General features: G+C 35.2%; 1 non-coding gene across 1 annotated transcript; it reads left to right on the top strand.

Annotated features, from left to right (window-relative positions):
- The first annotated feature begins 4,526 nt into the window (after positions 1–4,526).
- Positions 4,527–4,633, top strand: LOC145055962 (small nucleolar RNA R71). Its single transcript, XR_013685505.1, has one exon. It is a non-coding gene; the product is annotated as a small nucleolar RNA R71 (small nucleolar RNA).
- Positions 4,634–6,957: the final 2,324 nt, after the last annotated feature.

Genomic DNA, 6,957 nt, shown 5'->3' with positions numbered 1-6,957 from the left:
CTGGACAGTTAAAGAAGTCAAATCAATCTTATTTGTGTCCATAACAATTGCTTCATGCCAGCTACAAAAAACAGTAAAAAAATAGAGTTTGTGATGATTAATAAGTATTAACGATTGAAAATGTAATGAGTTGAGTTAAATGGTTACCTATCTTGTACCCAAACATCAACTTGATCTCCACTACTCCAAGCATAATTTGAAAAGACTGTTATGCCCCTCTTTCTACTCCTTTCAAACTGCATGGTGGTCACATCAATATTCAATGCTCTTGTGCTCCAAGCTAATACACAGTTACCATCATTTGATAGAGAGATACAGTTCCATCAATCCGGATGTCAAATGTCCGTACAGTTCCGTCAACACTTCTAGCAATAATCTCAGTTTTTGTTAAACAGATAGACATAACGCTGTCTAGAAAGGTGTCAATGATCTGTGAATCAATTAAAACTGTCATCAACTTTTGATAATATAAATATATATAAAAAAACTTAGTACAAACGTAGATGTAGACAAGGGAAAGGGAAAGGGAAAGAAAGCTAAACCCGAATTGGCTCAGTGCTGTGAGATCTACAGTCCCAGGCACGTAAGAAACGATCATACCCTACTGATACAATAACATATGAATATTCATTGAACTTTACTGCATTCACCTGCACAAAAATGGTGTTATGATTGTGAACTTATAAATATGTGTTATGTGATTGATAAATTGGTTTGTTAGGGAAATTACACACCTCACTGTCGTGACCTTGAAACTTTTTGATCACATGCCCAGTCGATTGGAAGAAGGAGGTTCAATTCAAATCATACTAACTACTCATTAGAACCAGCATACACGAGTGGTAAAAGTGTAGAAGAAGGGGAGCCTTTTGGCTGAAATAAAGATTCACCATCAAATTCCTTATTATTTCCTAGTTTTTTTGTGGCTTTGATTTTTCTGTCAGTTGTGCTAGCACCAATTGTTAGAACCCATGGAGCTATATTTGTTGCAGTGCCATTGAACGGTCCTGAGTTCCCTGTTGCACAACTCACAAATATTCCTTTTTGGATAGCTGCAAATGAGGCTATTGCAATGCCGTCCTGAAAAAAAGGCATGTTTTCTTCTCCAATAGAAATTGATATCACATCAGCTCCATCAGCTACTGCAACATCAAGCCCAGTTAAGATGTCACTCTCTGGCCAATCTAGATCAAAACATACTTTATAAACTGCCAGATGAGCATAAGGTGCCATCCCGACGGCTAATATTTCACTCTCTGGGCAATCTGGACAAAAAAGTAGACCATCGGTTCATTTTTTGTGATGGAAGTTTCGTTTGAGCAATTCAACGAACAGTTGGCATGCATTTTTCGAACAAAAAAAATTCAAAAAACTATAACAGGTGATAGTTACACCAAATCATCCACCATGGTTGATTAATCGATAGACCGACTCTCTATCTCAATTTATTGGTAATTACAAGGAGAGTGAAATAAAAAGGAAAGGGGGGAAGTGGTAGCATAGGAAAGAAAAAAGTTCAGAACTTTAAAATCATGTCTACGTACCTTCAAAATTGAAGCCAAAAAACTCAAAACTGTTGATTTGTGGCTGGAATCGTTGTTGTGGTGCGATGTTGGAATGGTGGAGTCCGAGAGAAAACACAAATTATGATGGGTAGCTATCGTTGTTGGTAATGCATGATTCATCAAAAGCCCTAGTTCTTCGGTCAATCGTCTATTTTGTGAAAGAAGATATTACCATTGCAAATGCGTTATGTCTGATTAGGGTTTGCATAGAGAAGGAGTGAAAGTCGATCGTAGAGGAAGGGGTTTGTAGAGAGAAGGAAGGGAGAGAATGAAATCGATCTGGCGGGTGTAGAGAGTGCAGAGGAAGAGGAAGGCGGATGTTCAAAATTTTGGGGGAAGGAGAGACGAGAAGGTTGAGGTTTTGATTAGGGGTTGTTCAACAGGTAGCTTCGATTGACGGTTGATGAGTCGTAGTTGTTGATCAGCGCTACAATCGAAAGGAGTTGCAGTCACTGAACCATTTAACGCGAGGATCGGGTTTGAGACTAGAAGAGGCAACGAGGATTGGAGGCAATGGATGTGGGTGAGGGTGGAGACGAGGGAGAAGAAGGCGGGGGTTTAAAAAATTTGGGGATTTCATTTTCCCTCTAAGGAGAAGTGAGAAGCACGTTTCTTAAAAAAATATAAAACGACATTCATAGACGACGCACCTTTTAGCTAAAGTGCCCTCCGTGTTTTTTATTTTTTTACATTAGACACTAATTTAAGGGCACGCAATAATGCGCGACCTAAATCCTTAAATTTTTTGAAGAGATGACACTTATTTAACGTTACTCTCTTTTGTGTAACATATATCTCCAAGTGTCGTTGTTTGCGCGTCGTAAAAGGGTCTTTTTCTTGTAGTGTGCAAACCGCGGGTTGCCTCAAACAAGCACTGCTTTTTTAGGAGTGTTGAGCTAGACTCGTTCCTGCTCCACGTTGTTGTAGGTGGGAGTGAGATCTCTCTTTTTTCATTCTGCTCCTTCCACCTTCTTTTGTAAGCCTAAAATTGCCTTATATATATATATATATATATATATATATATATATATATATATATATGCCTTTTTCGTGTTTTCCCTTTTTCTTTCTGTTGGCGTGTTTCCTATTTTTGCGTTTCGACCTTTTTTTCTTTCAACATATTGTGTCTTCCATTCTTCCACCTTTTCCCCTCATTTCCACTTCCATCTTGGCAATCATCGGCTCATCATTATGCCAATCCACCTTCTTTCACTTAACTCATCATCATCATCACTCGAGTCAAAGTTTTCTTCTTCGCTTGCTTCATCTACTTGAGCCTTTGATTTTGCGAAAGTGAAAACATCAAAAACCATGGGGATTGAGGCTCTTGGCTTAGTAAGGTTGGCTCCTTCACCTTGAGGATGCTCCCATGCCTTGATCTCTTCCTCCATCATTTTTTCTGTTTCCTCTAACTCGTTGAGACTTTCATCCACTCCTTTGTTTTCCACCATCCATCCAAATTGTTCACTCTTAACACCTCATTTAAAGGTTCGTTATGAATCACTCTTTGGTTCATTTCAAAAGTTATTTCTTTGTATTCTACTCGAAGTGTAAGCTTAGAGTCATGAATGTCAATGAAGGCTCTCGTAGTACTCAAGAATGGTCTTCCTAAGATTATAGGAAGGCCATCGTCTTCCTTCTTATCTAAGACTACAAAGTCTACTAGAAAAATGAATTTTCCAAGATTCACCACTAAGTCTTCTACAATTCCACGTGGATGAGTTATTGATTGATCTGCCATTTGAATTATCATTCTTGTGTTTTGTAGCCTTGGTATTGCGAGCTTCTTGTAAAAGGAATAGGGCATGAGATTGATGCTAGCCCCTAATTTGGATAAAACATTTGTGTTTTTTTTTTTTTTTAGTGTGTTTTTTTTTTTTTTTTTGTTGTTTTTTGTGTTTTGGTTTTTTTTTTTTTTTTGTTTTTTTTTTTTTTTTTGTTCGTTAAACATGTTATGCTTTTTCCAACTCCATTCGGTTCGTCATCACTTCCTTAGAGAATTTAGGAAGTTTAGCCATAGATTTTAAGAATAAAGCATTGATTGAGAAGGATAGCACTTTTTCCATGAATTCCTTCTACTCCAGTCTAGTGAGTTTCACATGGCTCGAGATAGATAAGGAAGTGGAGGGTAGATCCGTTTTCTGCTTTTGCTTCATGCTTCACTTCTTCCAGTTGTGGATCAGGCTATCTGGTAGCTGTATCGTGGATCACTAATGACTTAGAATTAACCTCTTTTTCAGTGTGTATTGCCATATCATTAGATTGTGTTTTTGGTTCGGGAATTTTAAGTGGTAAGCGCTCGTTTACGAGTTTGGTCAATTGACCCAATTGAGTTTAAATATTCGTTATTGCAGCTTGTTGGTTTCTTATCATGGAATCAGTCACGTAATGTATTTTCTTAGAAATGGGTGCAAAGGTGCAAGCATCGACTCAAACTAGTACTTATTCTTGGACGGTGGTTGTTCTTTTTGATAAAAAGCCTTGAACGGTTTACATAAACTTCTCTTCCTTGGCTTTCTTATATTCTTCGTATGGAAACCACTCCTTCTTGGGTTTTCTCCAATATTCACTGTACTTGTCTCCACTTCAATAACATGCTTGAACATTCTGATTTCCATTCTTGTCGAGGTGACAGTCCTTGGTTAAATGTGTTCCACCATAATTATCACACCCATCTTGAATTGCATGGATTAATTGAACCATTTTTTCATTCTGCGGTCCATGGAGTCTAACTTTGCCACTACCGCAACCGTATCTTTCGAAGCTCCATTGCAATCATTGTATCCTCTCGTCTTCCCTTCTCGAGGATTGTGATATCCCCTTGATTGTTTGGAAAACTCCTCAATTAGCTCCTTAATTGTTGTTGAAGCCTTCTTTGTTAGCAGTACATGAGACTCAAGGAGTTTTTGAGTGGTCATGTTTATCCCATCATAAAATCTTAGGACTTCTTGTTGAACATTGAGGTTATGTTGTGGACAATTTCTCAGCAACCCCTTGTATCTTTACCATGCTTTATACAAGGATTATCCACCTTGTTGTTTAAAGTTAGCGATGTTCTTCTTAGAATTTGCAACTTTTGATGGTGGCCTGAAGTGTTGGATGAAATCTTCACGAAGTTGAGCCCATGTGGTGATGGCTTCGGGTGGAAGTGCATTAAGCCAATCCTTCGTTGTTCCTTTAAAAGTTACCGGAAGCATCCGGAACAACATTGTTTCACGAGGAACATTAGTAACATTAAAGTAGTTCACTACAACGTGGTTACTGTAAGGACAAAAAAATCTAAAACGGGAAAAATATAAAATAAAAGAAATATAACTTTATGAGCAATACATTCCACACAAAGGATCGAGAACTAATACAAGATAAAATTAACTAAAATTAAGTTGTTCCCCGGCAACAACGCCAAAATCTTGATGTGTATTTTAAGTACTAGTTTTAAAACCAACTAGTATAGACTAAGGCGTTGTTTGTTTTTTCTGAGGCAAAATGTCTGCAGTCTGCGGACCATATCTGTAGACCTCTGCAGTAGAAGAGGTGGACTAAACATCTGCAGTCTGAAAAAAGAAGACTGTTTGTTTTTTAACATCTGCGGGCTACTAAAATAAACTGAAATCTAAATAAACAGATTTTTTTAAACTTCAAAGTGATTTTTTAATATTTTTGACTTTGTTATAAATAATTAACGAATGTAGATCAACTTTTATGTACTATTGTATAAAAAATAAAAATAAAAATGGTATGAATTAACGTATATATTTGATAAAAACCAACAACTTTGGTTGCAAAGTTATAACTATTCATTATAATTAGTAATCAAAGAATTTGATACATAAATGGAGGGAAATAAAGTTCGATTTTTTCAATTAAATCCATTAAAAACGTACCATAAATATTTTCTCGAGAAATTGACGACACGGTATTAAATAATTTTTACAAAATTTGGCAAAAAAATATAAGAATATATTATGATTTTTTTCTTCATATTTATATAAACAACTTCAACGACTATTATTGTAACAAATCTTTGTTTATAAATTTGTCAAAAATATCATGTTTGTATCGTCGAACGTCTTTTTTAAGTTTTGTATTTTTTTCAAATTGTTTATCATTAATAATTAATAAAGTTGGAAAAAATATAAATTAATAAAAAACTTTAAATATATATATATATATATATATATATATATATATATATATATATATGTTTTTTTAGGCTAGAAGATGTCTGAAGATGTTAGAAGACTCTGGTCCACATCTGCGCCAAGAAGAGGGCGCACAAACATTTTTAGGTCTACAGTCTTCAAAAAAACAAACAGTCTGCGAAGGTTAATGTCTGCGCGTGGTCTGAGCGGCGCAGACAGAAAAGGCCATGCAGATCTGCAGACAAAAAACAAACACTACCTAAGTAATATGTGGTAGGCAGTGTACCCAATCGAAAATAGAAAAGTTCAGGTAATTCGGCTATCGAATACATGGAATGAAAATAACAGCTAAAATTACCTACTAAGTTATCTATGTAAATTAAGCAAATAAAAACCAGGGGGGGGGGGGTTCTAGTTTTGGAAGTCAAGAAACTTAAAACACTTAATAAGTAAATAAATTAAACGAAAGAAGAAACAAGAAAACGATTTGAGTTCAGTATTAAATAGTAACTTTCGTTAGATCTAAATTCCCCCTTTTCCCTATGGCTGATTTATATTAAATTACTATTGTTGGTTACCAAATTGTTATTTAACAAATTATTATGATAAAATTCCTAGTTGTACCAATTTATGACTTACTATGTTATGATCAAACACAAGTAAACACGAAATTGATATTAAGATAAGTTTGGCTATGCATGATAAATCTACGAGTTACTTTTCTATGAACAAGTTAAGATACCAAGCATAAAATTATGATCAATTATGCTCTCTAGCACACTTAAATTTACTAATTTTAATTACATAGTTTAAGGTTTGTCCAATCCTAGCTCTAGCAATTTAACGATCATAAACCACTAGGTAAACAAATTCATACAAATAGAATGATCATCTACTACACAAAGCTTTTATCAAGGAAATTAAAAACAAGAACTTAATCATGTAAGTGTTTTGATTTATCAACACTAGTAAAACCAACAATAATTAGTCATAAGATTGAAATCAACACATAGTTCAAAGGGTTCATCATCACCAACGAAAGTACAAGGGTTTTAGCCCATAATCGTAACAGAAAAACACATAGAATTAAAACAAATAAGACTAGACATGATTAGAACTAGCAAACCAAAAAATTTAATAATGTTTTCTTCTAGATCTCTTCAATCACGATGCCAAAACGGATTCAGATCTCCAAAGTCACCAAAAGATGCCTCTAGTCTTCAAAAATCGGCAATAGCTTCCAACATAAG

Source organism: Lactuca serriola, chromosome 5 (assembly GCF_051521515.1).
Source record: "Lactuca serriola cultivar US96UC23 chromosome 5, Lser_US96UC23_V15, whole genome shotgun sequence".
Classification (NCBI taxonomy): domain Eukaryota; kingdom Viridiplantae; phylum Streptophyta; class Magnoliopsida; order Asterales; family Asteraceae; genus Lactuca; species Lactuca serriola.
Note: the sequence above shows the minus strand (reverse complement) of the source record. Positions and strands in the feature narration are given on the sequence as shown.